Below are 21,710 nucleotides of genomic sequence, written 5' to 3' on the forward strand. Positions count from 1 at the left end.
ATTATCTTATTGCAACCAACATGAATTTGACACAACTCCGAGAGGCAGTGGAAGATAGGAGGGCCTGGCGTGCTCTGGTCCGTGGGGTCACAAAGAGTCGGACACGACTAATCAACTAAACAACAACAAATTATCTTATTATTACTATTTTCTGAATCTAGTCTGTTACAGCAATAATCTGATTTTATTGCATAATGGTTTTTACTAGATAGAGGTATAAAAAACATGGGATTTCCCCAGCACATGGCAGCTTTTTAGAAGACAGGAAAGGGATGAAAGAGAGACAAAAGAAAATCACTGATTTCTTTTCTCCCCAAAATGAGGGCAATAAACACACAAATGAAACTTTAGACCTGTCAATTGAGAATAGGTGTACAATAATAGAATCAAACAAAGAAGATCCTGGTCCTAACCTAGCAATGGAACTAGCAGTTACAGAAAATGTTTGGACACCAGTGGGGTGGAGAAGAAAGGAAGAAAGGAGGTAGATGACTTTATATTAAAACAAATAGAGGAATTAAACACAAGGAGGCACCCAAATAGAAAAAGGACCCCTGCCAAAAATAATTAAGGCAAGTGAAAAGTCTGATATCAGCTCACTGTTTCACTGGGTAGAAGATATCCTAGATGAGATGAAGTTAACTAAATCCTCTTCGAATCTCATGAGCTACTAACTACATTAACCAACTTAATTGCAGTAAGCAATTTAGCCATAAACAATAATATGCAAACTGACCAAGGTACCACACCCCCACTTCCACTGGATGATTTGTCCAAAGGGGGAAAAAACTCTAAAAAGAAGGCTAAAAACAGGGCACAGGTAGGGCATCCGCACAGGTGTACAAAAAAGACCAAAAATATTAAGTGAACAAGCAAGACAAGAAAGTCATCTGACAAGATGGATTTCCGTAATTTATTTAAACGTATTGGGAGGAAACCAAAGAAAGAAAGAAAATCTTCTAGATCCAAAAGAAACTCTGAAAAGTTAGATACTGGCCAGGCCCTAACAAATTTAGACCAAATAGCTATTACTCCCCCCATACAAGACATTGAGGATAAAATATATATACTGTAGTGGGAAATGATCCATGGACTGACATGATAAAAACATCCGGGCAACGGCCCTTTTAGATCTGCCTATGCCGAGCATACTGGTGACTTTTATAATCAGTCAAGAAATACAAAAAAATCCCCTTCTGAATAAGACTGGAAAAAGTTTTTGGCAGTTGACTGATAAGCTAAATTTGGTAAGATTAAATGGTAATTTCCAAGTAATGAATTAGAGGAGTTCACATATTTCAGTAAAAATTGAGATAGTTTGATTGATTATTTAGCTATTACCCGCCTCTTACTAGATAAAATTTTATACTTTACAGTGGGTACACAGCCAGAAAGTGACCATCAGCCTCTTATATTCTACATGCACACCCATAAATCTTCATTAAATAATGGGGAAGATCATTCTTTCCCAATAGCTCAAGTGTTGGTGACAGTAGACTCTAGCTACCTTATTTACATAAATAGATATGGTGGGTGGCACCCCTAGATAATAGTCATTTTCACTTGTCGTGCCCATCTATAAGAAAGGCGAGCGAAAGGACCCAGCCAATTACAGACCTATAAGTTTGGTTGATGTAATAGGCAAACTTTACGCAAGACATCTCCTTTTAAAATTGGAAGATTGGGTGACAGAATATAATCTTTTAGCTCCTGAACAGATTGGTTTTATGGAGGGGCATTCAACACTGGACCATATTTTTCTGCTTAACCATATAATTAACAAATACGCTATTGCATCTTCAGGACAATTATATGTGGCATTTATTGACATCAAAGCTGCTTTCAATTCCATCCCAACAGGTTGTTTGTGGGAAAAACTTATAAATCTTAAAATAGATCCTAGATTGCTACAAAGAATTAAAGACTTCCATACTGATACTTCCCTAAAGGTCAGAGCCAGCATTTCTGGTCAACTATCTAACATAGTTAAAACATCTAAAGGTGTCCGTCAGGGCTGTATCCTAGCTCCATTGCTTTTCAATCTGTATATCAATGATATGGTAGCCAGGTTAACAGCAATTTTTCCCTGTAAGAGCAGGTGGGAAGTTTACTGCAGTATTACTCTATGCAGGCAATACCTTGCTAATATCCCCCACACAAATAGGTCTTAGAAGATTATTAAAACAATTTAGTAATTATTGCAAGGAGAACTCTCCTAATGTTAATTATAAGAACACCAAAATTATGGTTTTCAATAGAAGACCTCAGGCACAGAAATAGACAATGGGTGGGAGAATTTTGGAACAGGTAACTCACTTTAAATATTCAGGTGTGATATTTTATCAGTCAGGTTCCTGGGCATTTCAGATTGATTTTACAAAGCAGAAATTTGAAAAAGCCATGTTTGGTATACTTAGATTCTGTAGAACTAGAAAAGGACATTTGATTCCCCCCAGCACTCGTGAAATTTATAAAACCAAGTTACTCCCCCAGATTCTGTATGGTGCTGAAATATGGAGAATTGGAAACTTATACCCATTAGAAGTAACCCAAAACAGATTTGTTGGCAGTACCCCCCTCAACTCCCTCAGCGCTAGTTAGAATAGAATTAGCAATAATGCCAATAATGACACTAGTCAAAAAATCAATAATTAATTATTGGCTGAAAATTTTGTTTACCACTCAGTCAGAATATTTAACATCATCATATGGGGAAATGAATTCTGGAACGTGGAAATCCTCCATGATGCAACTAGTAGCCAAACTTGGATTTTCAGAAGAGTATGTGAGGCACCTTGGTCTGTATGCAGCAAAAAGCTCATTAAAGCAGAGATTATTTGATCTGTTGCCAAACAGATATAGGTTTGCTAGGCACTCTAAAAATGGCCCCGTTTTATAAGATTATTTCATCTCCACCTTTAAATCTTCCTTATTTTGCCGATTTAGTGAGCTTTGATTACAGAAAAGCCTTCACTCAGGCACGTCTTGATATGTTGCCACTTCCTATCTTAAAAGGGCGTTACACACAAATTCCATATTATGAGAGAGTTTGTTCTTGCGACCAAAAATCAGTTGTGGACTTAGTACATGTTGTGTTTTACTGTCCCCTATTTGTGATCCACCGTGAAAGGCTCCTGAAGCCTATCTTGGAAAAATATCCTGGAAGACCTGTCCAGGAAAAGTAGGTAGGTAGGATCCTACTCTCAGACAGAGATACATTTTTTTTTACATTTCAAATGGCAAGGTTTCTATCTATACTTGTGAAAATGAAACTTGTAGCCCCCAGTATTACTAATTAAGCGGTTATTTAGGTTCATGTACCCTTGAGGTTCCCCCTTTCACGATAGAGGCTTGTTATTGGCATCAGATACTGTCTACCAAATACCTTCACTAAATTTTCCTTAGGGTCCCCCCCCCCCCTTTTAAAAGACTTTAGAGGTTTTTAGCTGTGATAGAAATCTAACTTGATTTGGGTTTCCCCCCTCATACTATAGTGTATTGAATTGTACTGTATTGTATTGTTTTTATTTGATGTACTTTGCAACAGCCTGTGTGCCACGCAATAAACTTTTGTGTGTGTGTGTGTATGTTCAAAATGGATTGATACTTCTCTCTTTCTCCTACTCTCTCTCCCTGTCTACCAAACAGGTACCATTCTAAAGCAGATCTGGGCCCCCTCAATGCTGCCTCTGAATACTCATTTTGAGCAAGCTTAAGCCCAGTGATTGAAATCTGCAGAAACAGCTTTTGAAATACCATCAATTTCCTGAACAACGTATCAGTTTATTGAGCAGGGTTTTTTTCAGTTTCCCTCTATCTTGTTCTATAGGATTATGCCAACAATTTTTATGAGCTGTAGCTAAAATACTGATGTGCCTTCAAAAGCACATTTCCCCCCAACAATCCAAACCATTGTTATCTTCTGATAAGACTGCCATAGATTCGCTCACTTGCAAAGCTTAAACGTGTGTGTGTTTGTGCGCACACATGCGTGCAACAGTACACACTTTCAGTCACCAGAAGTGTCAATGAATACAGGATTATTGTAGTAAGCTTACAGCAAGCAAGAGTGCACTTTTGGGGCAGGAAATGTCATATGATTAAATTGAGATTTTCTGAATAGAGATTATGGGTTTAACCAAGACATGCTGAAACAAAATGGCTTCCCTACCTTTGAAAGCCAGATATTGGCAGTAACCAAAATTTATGGGGGCCAGCAAACACAGTTAAAAGAGAAAAAAATGTGACAGTTTTTGTATTATAATAATTGTGTGCTGTCAAGTCAATTCTGACTTATGGCAATATTTTCTAGTATGGAGTACTCAGTAGTAGTTTACTATTCCCTGCTTCTGGAGGTGCTCTCGGATTATGCATCTCGCCCAAGGCTCTTCTGAGATGCGCAGTGGGAAATCGAGCTCCCGAGATACAGAACCCACCAAACCTGATATTAGATGATGCAGTAACAAGTGGAATAGCTTCACAGTATGGCACATGTTGAACTGAACTGCTGAACTGACACTCATTCCAGTAATTGGATGAAGATATAACAATGAGTATCTGAATCAAAGCCAGTTTGAAATATCATTCCAGAGATTATCAAAGCCAAGACATAATTAGAAGACAGAAAGAGCAGCCAACAGGATCCATTTGTTCTATCTGATGGGATTTTGTGTGTGTGTGTGTTTGTTTAAAGGGTCTCATTTAAAGGGTATCCTTGGGAAACTACAACATGAAGAAATCATATGCAGTAAAGTTCTGTGTCCAATTTTAAAAGATAGTTCTTCAAATGTGATGCCACCACAGAAGAAGCTCTGCTTCCTAACAATATCAAACTCTAAATACAACGGGGACAACAGGGGATGAGATGGTTGGACAGTGTCATCGAAGCAACCAATATGAATTTGACACAACTCTGGGAGGCAGTGGAAGATAGGAGGTCCATGGGGAGAGAGTGCTCTGGTCCATGGGGTCACGAAGAGTCGGACACGACTGAACGACTAAACAACGAAGAACATTTTCTGGGCATGAAAAAATGATCTCTCTCTCTCCTTCTCAAAAACATTTATAAATGCTTCTTGTACTTGCAACACAATAGAATTGTCAGTAACCTTTTAATTCTAACACTTGGTTAAGGTTTCAGTAGCAGACTAATAGAAACAGAAAACTCATTTTTAAGTGGGTTATATAACAAGTATATTTTAGGGTCAAAATATGTTCTGATACACTGACGTATTTTCTGTCAATATGAAACAGCCCAGTACAGTAACATTAATTTAGTTTATAAACTCCATTGAGTTCTGTGGTGACCTTCATGTGCTCAGGCTTGCTGTGGAATTAAAAACAGACTGGTTACTGATTAGCCCTTGTATTTAATGAACCATAAATTGGCACTCCTGTTCCATTACAATACTCTGGACAAACATTCTGTAATGTGCTTAACCCTTAAAAGCTTTTTATAGAAAGGACTCCATTAGCCAAAATTCCCCGTGGAAGATGGCCTTCTAACAGTGAATCATTTTTCGCTTGGTTTCTGCAAGGAACACAACAGTCTTCACATGCTGCATATGGATCGCATGATGGATTGCTGTTGACTGAAGAAGCAGCAAACTCTGAATCAGCTGCAAGCATAATAGATCCATATCCTCCCAAGAGCATTAAAATATTGTCACATTCCAAGCACAGAAAATCACAAGGCTGTGTGAAAATGAGCATGCAAAGCAAGGGGAAATAATTTGTCCAGTACTCCCTCCATCACTCTTAAATCCCTGGCCATGCTGACTCCTAACCTGAACATCAAGCTGGCCTTTCCCTTGCCTTTGTCAGCTTTTTGCAATTGCTTGGCTGAGGAAGGAGGTCTCATAAACATGAGCACAGTCTTGTGCATATGGAGTTGCATGTAAATGAAGGTAATGACTGGCCATGGATTTTGGATGTTTACTTCTGGGCCTGCACTATTTATTTTGTTTTTGTTTTATGTATGTTTGGGTTAGGGTTCATTCAGCAATTTGGGTCTGCAATTCCTACCAAATATGAATTTGTACAATCTGATGATAGAATTTTAATCTTTAAAGTTCTCTGATCAGATTGATGATAGAACTTCATCTTCTTTCTTTCCACTAGAAAATATGATCCAATTTGATTCTATTGAATTTTCCCCAGTCATTGGACCCAAAACTAATCTCCAGCTTTCATAATATAAATGTTGTTAACTTTCTCTTCACTTTTCTTTGCTTGCCAAGGAACTTGTTTATTTTGCTTAAAGTCAGTGAAAGAGACAAACTATTTTTATATATGTTAAAAAATAGAGAAGTTGGTCATTACATTATTATTTGCCCCAGTAATCCCAGATGTATCTGGAAACTTGCATGATGGCTAGTAAAGCCTAATCCATTTAAGTCTGTGCCTTCTCCTCTTCCACACCATCCTAAAACTTAATTATTATTATTATTTATTTTATTTATATCCCACCTATTCAGTCGGGTGAGGACCACTCTAGGTCACTGCAACATCAGTTCAGCTTCATGTCAGGCTTTCTACGACTCCCCTCTTGTCCTACCATATTTTACCTCATGAAGATCTTGAATGATCTGCAAGCATGCTCACAGCTGTGAGCACACTTGAGTGGTCTTAATAAAGCATTTCTTGAGTGTAGAATTTGAATTATTCCTAGACATCTACTGTTCCAATAGTTTAGCACAAGTGGGCAAAAGGTGGGAATCTGTTCATCCCAAGAATATGTGGGAATGTGTAAATGTTAGGACCTTGATTAACTGATGAACAATCAATAACAAGCATTAATAAATAATCAATAAATGCATTATGAAGGCAACAAGCTACCTGCTCTGACAAATGAATGGGATAATAATAAGGCTTTTAGGTTTTAGTGTAGCTTATGCTCATTTGCATAAATTCAAAGGATTGTGAAGATTTCAAAATCCATCACATCACAGTGCAGCTTTTCTGAATCCCATGAGAATATAAAGTCTCACGGAGGACTTACACTTGAAATCTAAATTAGAAAACACATACATAAATAAGTTGTATTTAAACTGCCTTGAAAAGCCACTCAATCTTCCTCTATTTCTGTAATAAAACTTTTCAGATCAAAATTAAAATATTTATTTTATTAAGCAAATTCTACACCTTCCCAAATCTGGTAAATGTATCAGAAAACAGGAATATGAACATTATTTAATATTTGAACATATCCAAATATAGTGTGTACAAATACACACACACGACTTCCCAAGTATTCCAATACAGCTTTCAACTCAAGAAAGTATCAAAACGTGTTTTGAGGACAAAAAAAGATTTACAAATGCATATTTAATTAAGAAATTTATATTTATATAAGAAAGTAAATGCAAAACTGTGCAAGGCTCTCAGGAATACGCATATTAATGTAAATGGGATAAAAAAACTTATGAGCAAACACGTACAGAAGTAACAGAGAAACAGAAACAGCGGCAAAAATCCTGTTGTGTAAGTTACATTTGCATAAGGGTGATGATGTCACTAGCAGAGGTGCATTTTCAGCAACTGAAGATTTCCTCCTTCTTTCCCACAGCTTCTCTGACTTGCAAGCAATCTATTTCAATGTGTTGAAGCCATGAGATAGAAAGACATCTTTAATTACCTGCTACCATGAACATTATGTTGGGTGTGTGCTATGGAGGGAGTAAAATGGGAGAAGGGTGCCACGGGATATAACACTGCAGACAAGGCAAGTCTGGCACTTGGCTTCAAGCTTGGCAGCAAATGCTGAGGCAGCAAAGAAAGAGGAGCATCCTTACACTCTCTTACCTAAGCATCTCTCTTGCATTTTTTTTTGTCCTGGGAAAAAAGAGCTTAAATTATATAAACCCATATTCATAACTTATTTAGGAACTCATTTGGTGAAACACTTTTTAAAAACTTTTTGCCTCAGCACCTTACAGATAAAACACAAGGACTCCCTGTGATACCAACCAAGCAAATGTTCTGTCCAGTGATCCAAGAGTAAAGATAAAACGAACTGACAGTGTAGTCAACAATTTTTACCCAGGCAGCACAGATCACGTGCTCAATCCATATCCTCAGCTTTACTCGGTAGCTTCCAAATGAATTTATAATGCAGCACGGCTCAGAATCCCCCTCCCACACTTTTTTTTTACTTTATTTAAGAAGGCTATTAGGCACTCTTCAGCTGAGGCCATGAGTTCCTGACTAAATGTTTCTGAAACAAAAACACAGAAATGCAATTTACAATAAAACTGAAAAGGAAATCCCAGGATCAAAAATGCAGATGAAAACTTAAACATCTCAAAGGTCTGGGAAAATAAAAAATGATTTTACCTCGTGCCCCCATACAGGACAGGGACAGTGTCTGGTAAAACTCATCTGAAAGGATAAAAAAAAGCACACAACATAGGAGACACCCTCTCTCTGGGCACACACACCTTGTCTCTGACAGCTATATGAGTAGTTGAAGGAGAGACAAGAGGATAAAATAGCCTCAGACGAACAACATAATCTCCAGGCAGTTTCATGAAAGAGGAGCTAATATTTTGGTCTCAAGTTTTTAATTAATTTCAGTGTTTGAGACCAGCACTTAGAATTCCACCCAGGAACAGACCAGTTCCAGTTTGTACTTTAATTAGCACTGACTTTTGAAAATCTTCTAATGCAGTCTCACGTATGATTCCATGCAATAGTTCTAGGGGAGCTGTTAAGGTCAATGGCAGTCAGGGTATCCCTCGTCCAGGATAGCTCACTCCTGGCACACTGTTCTCCACTAGTGAAAGGTGCATTATACAGCAAACACCTTGGCCTCTCAAGCTGAAGCTGAAGGCACTCTGTGACTGGGAATTTGATTTTTTAAAAAAGGGAATTGAGCCTTATTCAGAGCAGGCTGGGCAACATCTTTCAAATCGGATTAACCATTTTACCTGGCAAACTCTGTTGATATCTCGAGCATACTTCCTCGACAGCAATTCAGCACTAAGTGCAGTTCTAAAACAGACAGTCACATTGTGTGTTTTCTCTGCAAACATTTTGATCTACACATGCACAATTCAACATAGCATTACAGTATAACCTAAACCCAAACTGCTTGTCCCAGCTAGAGGAGACCCACTGAATGAATTTGGCCTTGGGTAAGTCAACACTAAAGTAAATCCCATGGATTCAGTCTCATGCAACTACATCCAGCACTTTGTCTCCTGCATAAATTATGCTAATTGGCAAAATATGTAATAATTTCTGTGTGATATCTTTTGCTCCCTCCGTTACAGTGCCGACAAAGCACTGAAAACCCAACTCTAAAATACCAAAGCTAACTGATAGTTTTCCTTCCTCAAAATGGTACATGCCTTTAAACCTTACTATCTACCATCTTCTCCTTTGAGAAAATCTTTTAATGTCACAGATTCCACCCTTCTTTTTCTTCTGAGCATTTATTCAGAGATGTGTTTGGAAGTGGAGTTCACCTATCAATGATACGAGACAATATGAGGCAGGGAACAACTGTTACTGCAGCAGGTATAATGGTTATTATAAAAACTTTAATCTCTGTATTTGGTGAGGAAAAAAGTAAGCAGCCTATAAAAGCCATCCTTGACTTTCTGCCAAATAACGTCAATCCTGTAAAATGCCTCCTAATGATCTGAATGTGATGGAGTCATTTAAATAAAATAAATGGTTCTTCTAAAATCAGATACCAACTGCAGATATTGTGAATGAACAGGTTTCTGTTGCTGCTACTAAAATATTTCATAATACTGCTACAGTTATTTGTTAAATTCCAGAAGCCAATTAATGATTCAGTTCTATCCTGATCACAATGTGATGGTCAGGTTGTTTCAATAAACCCATATTTTTCGTTGCTGCTCTTAATGAGAGAAAGCTGACAGTGTCGCTTGGAGAATATTTGTTTAGTCTGAGGCATATCAGGTAGTCCTAGGTAGCTCTACCTCCAGGGTTCCTTGAAGAATTTGGTCTTTGCAGCTATCTGTTCAAACTGTTCTGATTTACATCTGCACACACACAAATAAACCCATGTAAATTGTCAGCAGTTTTTCTATCTCCCAAATCTTTCAACACAGTTCTTGGCTCAACAAATTATCAAAATGAGCAATAGCTGTCTTGAGAGAAAATATAATTTAAATGCCTAGATTAAAACTAAAATGATAGGAAGTCAAAACAAACACATGCAACAATAATACATTACCAGAAGTAAAGGAATTCACCCATTCCTACTAAATTCACATGCTCAGTTTACAAAGAAAATAAAAATAATAATGTTGCTCTTGTTAGGTGCCATCAAGTTGCCTCCAACTTACGGTGACCGTATGAATAAGTGCTCTCCCAAATATCCTCTTCTCAACAGCCCTGGCTCAGCTCTTAAAACCTCCAGGTTGTGCTTTCCTTTATGAAGTCAACCCATCTCTTATTTGGTCTTCCTTTTTTCCTGCTGCTTTCAACATTTCCTAGCATTATTATCTTTTCCAGTGAGTCTTGTCTTTGCATGATGTGTCCAAAGTACAACAGGCTCAGTTTTGTCAGTTTTGACTCTAGAAAGAGTTCAGGGTTGATTTGTATAGGACTTATGAAGTTGTTTTTCTGAAGGTCCAGCAACACATTTTAAGTGAATTCTATTTGTTTTTTGTCTTGTTGGCTTTCTTCACTGGCCAACTTTCACATCTATAAATAGTAATTAGGAATGAAATCGTGTTGATGATCTTGGCCTTTCTCTCCAGTGACACTTCCATTCACTTGATAGTCTTCATGGTTGCCCTTCCATGTCTCAGTCTTTCTTAGCCGTAGTCTCCATTTTGTTTTGATGAGTGAACTGAGATAGATAAAATATTTAATAATTTAAATTTCTTCACTGTCCACACTAAAGTTATGTAGTTCTTCTGCAGGCACAATATTTGTCTTGTTAATGTTTAGTTGCAGTCCTGGTTTTGCACTTTCTTCTTACACACAATCAGGAGTCATTTCAAGTCATTACTGCTTTCTGTCAGTAACAAGTATCATCTGCATATCTTAAATTACTGATATGTTCTGCATACATAATGAACAGATAAGGAAACAAAATGCACCTTTGCCTATGGGAAAACATTCTATCGCTTCATATTCTGTCCGAACATGGTTTCATGTCCAGAGTTCAGACTATTCTTCAGGAGAATCAAGTGTCGAGGCAGACCCGTTTCTTTTAGAAGAAATCATGCTTTTCATGATGACAAGTTGCTTTAGCCTGTAAAGCACAAATTGATCTTCTTTTGAATTTCTTTGATATGCTCCAGTAGCCAACATATATTTGCAACATAATCCCTAATGCCCTTCATGGATCCAGCCGGAATGGGTATTTTTCACTCCATAAAGGGCAAAAGTCTTTGTTGCAACACACTGATCATTATTTTGTTTGCATGTGAAATTAATATAATGGTCCTACAGTTTCTGCATGCCTTGGCATCTGCTTCTTGAAGAGTGGAACATTGAACATTTCCAGTCTGCATGTCTGTTTTCATATTTGCTGATATAGACTTGTTGGGATTTTGTCAGATTAAGTTACCGCAGCTTGAAATACTTCTATCAGTATTGCACCTACTCCTATTGATTTATGTTTTCCAAGCACTTTGACATCAGCTTTCAATTCACTTTCTAAAATTGCAGGTTATTTACAACAGGATTCTCCTTCAAAGCAAGCTGTCATCCTTGCACCTATTCTGTTCACCTCTACAGTAATGTATATTCTTTCCACCCGCTCTTTATTTTATGCTGGTGAAATAGTACGCTCCCTAATCTAGGTTTAAATTTCCCTTTTATTTCTTGAACCGTATGGAAAAGATCTCTCATTTTGGTTGTTCTTCATCTCCCCTATTTCTTTCAATTAGTTATTGTAATGATTCTCTTTACAGTACTTCTATGTGATAGTGGCTGAAAAGTTGCATTCCGGATTCTGTATTTCTGTGATCTTTTACTTTGGCTTCTTGACTATCCTTAACAAATTTAAAGGCTACAGCAAAATCCTATTCAAAGCAATGTAAGTTATGATGGTGTACATGTGTTGGCAATTTGCGCTATGCTACTGAGCAGTCAGTCACATGTCCCCAGCACAACCCATTCTGCAATGCACCAGTGGAAGTGCTTCAGGGATTGAACTTCCACCTTGGTGCTAGCACAACTACTGCAGGTGCAACCTTAAGTTGTGCATTTGTAGTTCTGTAACAAGATTCTGGGCAACAACATACAGCCACGTGTTTTCTAAAAATGTGTTTTAATACCTGTAAAAGCTACTTATATCATCGTCTCCAAAAAGGTCTTCTAACTCTGGAATTCTAATCAACTAGTGGCTTCACCTCCTAAACACCAGTGCAGATGGGAAAGATATCATCAGCTGAAAGAAAAGGGAGTCTAACTAATTGTATTTGGGAAATATGCAATCTTTCACCTGGGAAGGAGTCCTCACAACTCTTTCAAGTAGGAGTGCACCCTGCTTTCCCCTTCAGATGAGAAACGCTTTTGCCACTACATCAGTACCCATCTACATCTCAAATTTACTTGCATGTTTGGTCAAAAAGCCTGTATGGTACAATGGGCAAGGAGAGGGGGCAACTATGACAGGATGGAGTTAAGGATGAATATGGGCACAGAAAGGAAAGTGATAATCAGGGCCGTTGCTCCATACAGACTCCCACCATTTAACTACTATCCACCTAAACATTTTCAAAGGGAAAAATAACTTCTGACATACGAAGGCAGGATTTATGAGAGGCGGAATGCTCTAACTGCAGCTAATACTTTTTGGTTAAGAGATCTACTGAATAGCTGCTTTTCTGCATTAAATTTTCAATGTGCTATGCTGTTTTTGGTATCCATCTATGTACTGAGGAGGCTCAAAAATTTGAGTCTTGAGTATTTGCTGACATTCACTTATGAGGGTAAACTGTGGATTGGAAAATATCGTTCAGTCTTCAAACTTTCACTCATCTTCAAATCTGCCTCAAAAAATTTTTTCACAAAGTTCCTAGAAAATAATATTTTAAGAAAAATATTTATATATATATAAAGTTAAACCAGAAAAATTTGGTTGAATCTCAGACACAAAACCCATGGCTAAATATGATTTCTAGTGACTAAGAGGGCTGCTTTTGTTGTACCCTAATTAGCAAGAAAAACAAAACAAAAACCAGCTAAATTATGAAAGAAAAAAAACAGAGAAGGTATAGAAAGCTGTGGACTTAGTATATAATTGTAAACATTGTTTATATTTTGTGAAAATCATTATGAATCAGGAGTACCAATTTCCTTCATATGTAGTGTAGTTTCTCTCCTCCACATTACCGTCAGTGTTCTGTATGAATATATCCACCTATCTCTTATTACCCATGAATTCTACTTCCAATAGAAGAGGTAAAATAAGAGTTTGTAATGTGGCATTAGTTCCATTGTTAGTGTGTCCGTACAACCAAATCTTAAGATCAATCAGGCCATTCAGACGGCAGACAATCCACATTTACATTCTATGCAATCTGTTTGGCAGACCACTCCACATTTCTGCATCTGCATATTATACTCTTCTGGCTCCCTCATTTTGGCCCCCTCCTTCCAACTTAAGATTAGTATTTATAGAGACCGGCACTCAGGCAAGAGATTTTCTCACTTTCTCCTGGCTTTTCATATTTCTGTAATCACCTCAGAGGAAATTTAACACCACAGAACTAGATTAAAGGGAGGCAAACAGACAGATCTAAATCAACACAGAAGAAAAGAGCCCAGGCTGAGATTCAACGTGTATTGTGGCTGCATATTGAAGTTCATATGATACGCAAGGAAGAGAAATATCTTCATGTACTGGAGCTGCCATAAAAAAGAAGTATTATTTGCAATATCAAGGCCCAGTGAAGTGTGTAAGAAACAAGAAAGCACAGGCAGGATCTAAAAATCTCTGGCAAGAAAGTAATAGATGCTGAGGACAGACCCCTCTCTCAAACGGAGCCTGACAGCAGGTTCAAATATGCAAGGAAAAACAGCAACGTGGATACAGTCCTTCCTCAGAGATCATATAATTTGAATGGAGCTACGCACTTGAAAGAAACCAAACCAAACTTCCTGAATGTGGAAAGGTAGCACTTCAGAAAGGAGGACAGACAAAAGACGATTTCCCATGTGATGAAAAATTTAGGCCTGGGCCAGTCCTGTCCCATTTTACACCAAGCTCCAATCCTATTGAGATGTTATTGAGGGGGGGAAAGCTTGAGTAAATGCTTCTGAATCATGGTATTTTTCCATGTATACAACCCCCCAATGTATATGACACCCCCCTAATTTTGTCCCTTGTAGGAGACGGAGGAGCAGTCAATGGGCCACTGTAAGGGGCGGCCCACTGTGGCTGCTCTTCCACCTCCGCCACCCGATGGCCTCCTCCAGTGTGACTGCTGGGGCTCACCTCCAGCTCACATCTCCGTCTTGTCCCCTGCCCTAAGGGAGCCCCCATGTGTGGCGCTGGAGGAGGCAAAGCGGTGGCAGAGGCAGCAGCAGGAGGAGGAGGAGATGGAGGCAAAGGAGCAGCCGCACTTGGCTGCCTCTCACTGCTGGCTATTGACTGCCGCCGCCGCTGCCCAATCACCTCCTCCAGCGCCACTTGCAGGCTCCCTTTGGGCAAGGGACAAGGCAGCGATGTGAGCTGGAAGTGAGCCCCAGCAGTTGCACTGGAGGAGGCGATCAGACACGGGCAGCAGCAGTCAATGCAAGAGGCGGCTGAGCACGGCTGCTCCTTTGCATCCGCCTCCACCTCCTTCAGTGTACAAAACGACCCTCAATTTTTCCTCTAATGTATTTAGGAAAAAAAGTGTTGTTTTATACACAGAAAAATACGGTACATGGAAATAAACATGTGTATGACCAGGCTACAATGAACATAACAGGATACGAAGTGCATCAGTGGCCAGAATCTGAATGATGTTTGTATGAGGCTTTCATAACTTGCTATGGCTAACTGATCAGAGTAAAACATAGGGGCGGAGACTTGTGACTCCATGTCAAGTTGCACTTAACCTGCACCAGTGACTTGACTTGGACTTGACTTTGGATTTTCTTCCCCAAGGACTTGCACTTGATTTGTTGAAGAAACATTCTTCCAAGTCACTTGTCAAGGCCCCCCATCGCCTTTCCCATGCCTACCTCCTGCTGCTGCTGCTGCCGCCGCCGCACAGCACTGTCCTCAAAAGCAAGCAGCAGACTTGATTTCCCTTCCAGGAGGCCTTCCACTTTAGGGCATGCTCCGAGGTCTAAACATTCCCAGCAAGAGCAGCAGTCCATGCTCTTGGAAGGGAAGCCGAGCCTACAGCTTGCTTCTTCGACAGTGGTGTGGGGCGGCAGCAGGTAGGTGCAGGGGCGACAGTGTGTGGGGGTGGTGGGGGTGGCAGGTGGGCAGTGGAGGGGGTGGTGGTAGGGGCAAGACAGCAGCAGAAGCAGGTAGGCAGAGGGTGGGGGCAGGAGCCAGGCCCACTGTTCCTAAGCATGCACAGAGGCAAGAGCCTGCTCTGCCTGAAACCTGGGACTCAGACTCGAAGTCAGGGATTTGGGACTTGGTACCAAAGACTCAGACTCAGATGTGGGACTCAGGTCCAAAGACTTAACAACATCCCTGGTAAATCAAGTTCACATACCTGGTCATGTGCCCAGTTGGTACAGGCCTGCTTGTGCATTTAGCCCACGGCAAACCTTACGGAAACACCAATAGGATTCCAGTGACTAGATTCACAAACTATGAATGCACAGTTTTTGTACGCAGGCATTTGTTTCTTGTGATCAACATTTGCCACCAAAGAGAATATTTTAGCTCATGGTTTATTGAAGCATGCTTTTTTAATTGGTGTATTACTGTGAATGTATCCTCATTTCATTTCAGATGAATTGTAGCAAGCCAAGCAATACAGCTTCTTTGCATGGTTGCAAATACAGTGGTGCCTCGCATTACGATGTTAATTCGTTCCAGCGAAATCGATGTAGAACGAAAACGTCGTAAAGCGATTTTAAAAAGTCCATAGAAACGCATTAAAACCCGGTTAATGCGTTCCTATGGGCTGGAAACTCACCGTCCAGCGAAGATCCTCCATAGCGTGGTCATTTTTGCTGCCTGTGCAGGAGGAATCTGTCCCAGAAAACAGCAGGCGACCATTTTGTTTACCCGGTGGCCATTTTGAAACCACCAATCAGCTGTTAAAAATCATCGCTTTGCGAGAATCAGTTCCCGAAGCAGGGAACCGATCATCGCAAAGCGATATTCCCCCACAGGGAACATCGTTTTGCGAGCACTTTTGCAATCGCAAAAACATTGACGTCAAGCGGTTTCGTCGTTAAGCGGAGCCCCATCTTGCGGGGCCCCACTGTATATAATGCCTTTATTTCATCATCCTGTGATGAGTCTAGAGTTCAAATCCCACTCCTATCTATATAACCAAACTCATCAGTTCTGTCTCTCTAGCATGGAAATATTCTATCCATCTTTGTCTACTAATACCAATCTATAATAGTGATAGCCATGATGTTTTGTGATAAGCGATAGAAAATATGCCCATTGAATTCATTGTTTGCCTCTGTTTACTGTGTTTCCCCAAAAATAAGACAGGGTCTTATATATTACTTTTTGCTTCAAAAACATATCAGGGCTTATTTTCAGGGGATGTTTTATTTTTTTCATGTATAATCTGCAATTTATTCAAATGCAGTCATATCATCTTCTGGTTGTTGCACAAGGGTGGAGGGTGGGCTTTCACTTAACTAGGTCTTATTTTCGGGGAAACAGGGAAGGCTGTCTTGACAATATGCATGTAATGGGGGGAAACTTTAAAGCCCTGTGAGATTTCTCATCCCGTGGCGAGACTGGGATAAAGCATTGTCTTTCTGATGGTTGTTGTGGGTTTTTCAAGCCCTTTGGCCATGTTCTGAATGAAGGTTGTTCTTCCTAACATTTCGCAGTCTCTGTGGCCATCATCTTCAGCGGACAGGAGTCAGAACTTTTTCTGTGCTCTGGTTGTCTTTCTGCTCAAAGTCTCTGTACTATAGGTAAAATGCATCTAAGGTCCCTTCCCTTTTCAGAAGGAACGCTCACACATACAGCCAGCAGGCACAGAAGGGCTGTTTGTTTTAAAAAAAAGAGACACATTCAAATTCTTAAACAAAGCTGTCACTTACCTCATTTTGCGTCATTTGCAAAGTTTCACAAATTGTACAGAAATGGGCTGTTTTGCACAAACAACTGGTGAGAACCCGGCTGAGAGCAGCAAGGAATTCCTTACTGCCTCAGTGGCAAAGAACAAAATGTTGCAGTTTCAGGCAAGGTTTTACTTTCTCATTTCTAATGCTAGCTAACAAATGGGATGCTGGAATCTGTCGTCACATAGGAAGCCGAAGTACACAACCAGTTTTCCATGCTATGGCTCCAACTGGGTTGACCAAGGGGAAAGGATACATAATTTGAAAACAAGTCTCAGTCATCCGAACGCACCTGCTGTTTGGAGGGAGTCTCCAAAGGAAGGCATTTCAGAGTTGAAATGAGGGAGTGCCCGTCTGCATAAATCTTGGCTGTGGGTTCCCAGGAGCAGGAAGAACTAATGCCCTGCTCTTCTAATTTGATTTGAGGATTCCACATGGCAACAGCAGGACTTGGGGAAACGGCTCTTCACTCTAACCTCGTTTGAGTGATCATCTTTTGTTTGCATTACGGCAGCTCTCAAGCTGACAGCTATCAAATCAGATTACTGAATGTTGCCTACGGTGACACTTGCCAAAACGGAACTACTGAAGAATCAAAAACACAGGAGATTTGACTCATGTGCTTAGCTCACCAAGAACTGGGGAACTAAAAAACAGCTTGAAAGGGTCTTTACCTTCCCGTTTTCCCGTATTTCAATTTTTTTAACTCTGGTTAAACAGCTTTGCAGGTTTTCGGAAGCAATGAGAAAACTGGCCACACGTGTTTAGAATTAGCAAAAGTGGGAGATGCACACAGCGCAGGCAATGATCCCTCTTCTAAACTATCTTCAGCTTTCTGGGAAAAAAATCATTGTCTGTGTCTAGCACAAGACATACGCTGTTTAAAAATATTTTTCACTGATGCCCAAAGAAACATTGTCTGTGCTGCTTCGTTCTTAGGCTCTGGAATAAATATCAGTGCCTTACTTGGCTATTTTTTACGTGCATTAGCCAGATTTTGACTGCCAGAACACACTATTAGGTGAAGCCATCCCCTCAAAGCTACATGTTAAATGGGTAACACACATCCCAGATGCCCTCACTTCAACTGACACAGGCTTCTACTAATCGTACTAAAAATACCTGTATGGAGTATGATATTTCTTCATTTATGGTTTGGATTTTCCATATATTAGGTAAACGTGCAGAGCAGGAGGCAGCAAAGTATGGCCCTGGGGCAACATAAAGTCCACCAAGGCCATTTTTGTGGCCCCAGCCATCCCCCACGACCCAAAGGTGAACTGTAGCTCTTAAAATCCTCTAGGAGTAGTGATTCGCCTCTTACTAATAGCCTTTTACTAATGGGAAATAGTTTTCCCTTGTATTCTTTGGATTACTAAACTTAAACAGAAGCTTATACTTTATTAGAACAAACATTCTTTTTATAGAGAAGAAATACTATCTACATATATGAACTATAAAGTTTAGTGTTAGAGAACTGTGATTTTTCCAATATACATCCATGTAGTTTTTTATATATTCCCAATATATTTCATATGTTTAGCTCTTATTTACTTACTTAATTGCTTGCTAGCTAAATAAATATTTTAAAAAAGAGAAGGATCCATTTTTCATCTTTCAAGTCAAAATACTAAAATTTATCCAGGAATGAAGAATTAATTGAATATAAACAAGGTACAATATCTTCTGAGACCACAATTAAATTCCTTGTCAGGCATGTATAAGACACAAATCTAAAAGTCTCTCACAGGGAGTCTGTAAATCAGGAACCCTATAGAGGACATTTATATATTCCTGTATGGAATCTGACAGCGTATAACATCTTATCCCTCACATGGAGGGGTTGGATGGAGAATGCGACAGAAACCTCAAAACAAGGCCTAGTAAGAGTGGATGATGTTTAGCTGGGTCAGAGGCCAGGGAGGGGATAATTCTCTCTGACTCAGTCCTATCCAATTCGCCAGCAAAGTAACCAGCTTTTTAATGTCTTCCTTCTCTGCTCTAACGGATCCTTCCATTTTTAAAATCTATATATTTGAAAAACTGATTCTTGGAAGTGGGATTAAACAACTAGAGGGCAAGACAGTTAAATTTCTATGACTTACTCTGAACACAGGAGTGCTCTCAGAGCAGACTGTTTGAGCACAGGGTAAACACATCTCTGAATACAAAAAGAAAAGATCATTCTGTTGCATACAAATTGTTGCTATAAAAGTCCTGAAGGATCTCTAAAACACTCAGTGCTCTGCGAAAAGGATGGTTGATTTGTTCCTAATAAACAGACTGCTACAGGATTGCTGACCAAGTAGATACCTTAAGTGGATGTTGGATGGAACTAAATAAAGAAAATTAAAGTTAAAAAGAACATCTGGACTCAGAGTTTATTTAACTGTGGAATTAACTAGAGTTGTCAGAAGAAATGTTAAATGACTGCAGGTGAATGTGAGAGGAAATAAGATCTTAAGTAGGATAATAGGAATGGATAGACTAGCAGCTGAAAAGATGACAAAGTTCTATCAAGACAATAAGAAAATGGAACAGGTATCTGTGTTTCCTCTTATCTATAGCAGCACGCATTGTCCCAGGAGATTCTGAAATACATATCAATCAATTAGCACCCACAGAGGGGAAGCCATAGCTTAGTGGTAGAAGGCAAGCTTTTTATGCAAGGAGTCCCGCATTCAGTACTCTGTTCCTCCAATTAGAAGCTTTTTATTTGACTAGGACCCTGGAGAGCTGCTACCAGTCAGAGCAGACAGCATTAGGATGGATGGGAAAAACAATTGTTTTTGTATGAGACAGCTTTCTGTGCCCAGAGATCCTATTTTAAAGTTGACCAGTTGCAATAACAATTTTGTGGTTTAATTTTAAATAGTCTACATGTGGCCTCAGAATCAAAGCAAACCCCCAGGGGACGTCAGAGACATCAGATAAACTGAGCAGGTGTTCCAACAAGACTGAGACACATTGCCTAGGCCTTCATATCAAAACAGACCATCCACTTGCTGTAATACTGACATAGACCACATCTGCCTAAAACCAGCAGATAAGTCTTATATGAGAGGAATCTAAGAAGGAAAAGTAAGGTCATGTCACATTTTCAGGATGAGGCTTGGCACAGCCCTGGGATCACCATGGTTTCTCATTATGTTCATGAGCTATGGTGAACCTCAGGCTTCTGCAATTCCTCCAGGAGTACAGATGAGAACCTTTTATTTGTGGTTTTCAACAAGCCACAGTTTCCCATTTTGTCAGAATATTGGAAAGCCACAAGTGGAAGCCTCTCATCCTTCAAGGAAGGAAGGAAGGAAGGGGTGTGCAAGCCTACCATGGCCCATGCATATAATGAGATGCCATGGTTTCTAATGGTCCTTCAGCTAGTGAAAGCATACATAGGCAATGTCATCTCAACACATTTTACAGCCCGAAACAGAACCCAACTCAAGACTAAACAGTTTTAATAATGATGTTGAGTCATCTAGATATCAATTTCTCCTTCCACTTCTTCCCCTCACCCTACCACACTGCAGCCTAAAGCAAACTGCTTCACCTTGCTGCACGGCAGTGCCAGCCTTGGATTCATGAGACACACTAATGTTCTCACTTATTGTACATTCTTTTAATTGGTCAGCCCTGTGGTTCCACACAATAAAATGAATGAATGAACAAAAGCAATCTGTATACACAAGTTTACAGTCCAACTCATTCAAGATAAAATGTCCTACCTGAGTGTTCCAGAAGCACCTCCTATCCAATTGTAGCAAATGACTAGGCTCTCTGAAGCTTCACATAACAAGATCAGGTTTTCTGCAATAAAAAAGATATGCAGATAATTACCAAAAGTGCTGAGAATTTTTATGTTCTTAATTATATCACAGGGCAGAATACAGTATAGACATTCACAGAAGAGCCACACTTTGTTCTTCACAATAATTTCCTTCAGGTGCTTTCCCTCACTGGCACTGGGTTGGTTTGCCTGCTTCCACTCAGGTCTTTTACTTTCTTCATCTCCTGTTCTTAAACAGCAGGTGATTAGCATCAGTGTAACACTGGAGAAAGGTGAAGATCTCTCCCTTGCTGCCAAGATGTGCTTGTTAAATGGTGGCCATACGGTTGGTTCACAAATGTCCCCTGAAAAAGCTTTGGATTTCCGTACATATTATTCTTTGTCTGGAAGCTGCCTAGAATGGTCACAATGACCAAATAGGCGGGGTATAAATAAAATACATAAATAAATAAATAAAATAAAAATAGTTTTACAACAAAGGAGAACAGGGTTTTGAATGGATAAGGGCCTACACAAGGAAGAGACATTTTCTTGTCTGTCTTTGCTTTCCTTCAATAAATGAGTCATATGAGTTGGCTGTCTCGTGTAGGAAGTCATGCCCATGGGTTATAATGCACAAGGAACACAGTAGTATGCCGTGAGTACACAACCTATATAGCTAGGATTGGGGTTACTTTCTCCTTTGGTCATTCTGAATATATTCTTCTTCCTCTGAGAACAG

General features: G+C 39.6%; 1 protein-coding gene across 18 annotated transcripts in view; it reads right to left on the reverse strand.

Moving 5' to 3' along the window:
* Positions 1-21,710, reverse strand: part of ZMIZ1 (zinc finger MIZ-type containing 1) — a 458,362-nt gene that overhangs the window by 251,926 nt on the left and 184,726 nt on the right. For all 18 annotated transcript variants that reach the window (XM_078391048.1, XM_078391052.1, XM_078391059.1 and 15 more), the window contains one exon: positions 20,928-21,009. The gene's annotated coding sequence lies outside the window, so the exon portion shown is untranslated. The remainder of the gene's footprint in view (positions 1-20,927; positions 21,010-21,710) is intronic.

This window comes from Pogona vitticeps, chromosome 3, assembly GCF_051106095.1.
Source record: "Pogona vitticeps strain Pit_001003342236 chromosome 3, PviZW2.1, whole genome shotgun sequence".
Taxonomy (NCBI): Eukaryota; Metazoa; Chordata; class Lepidosauria; order Squamata; family Agamidae; genus Pogona; species Pogona vitticeps.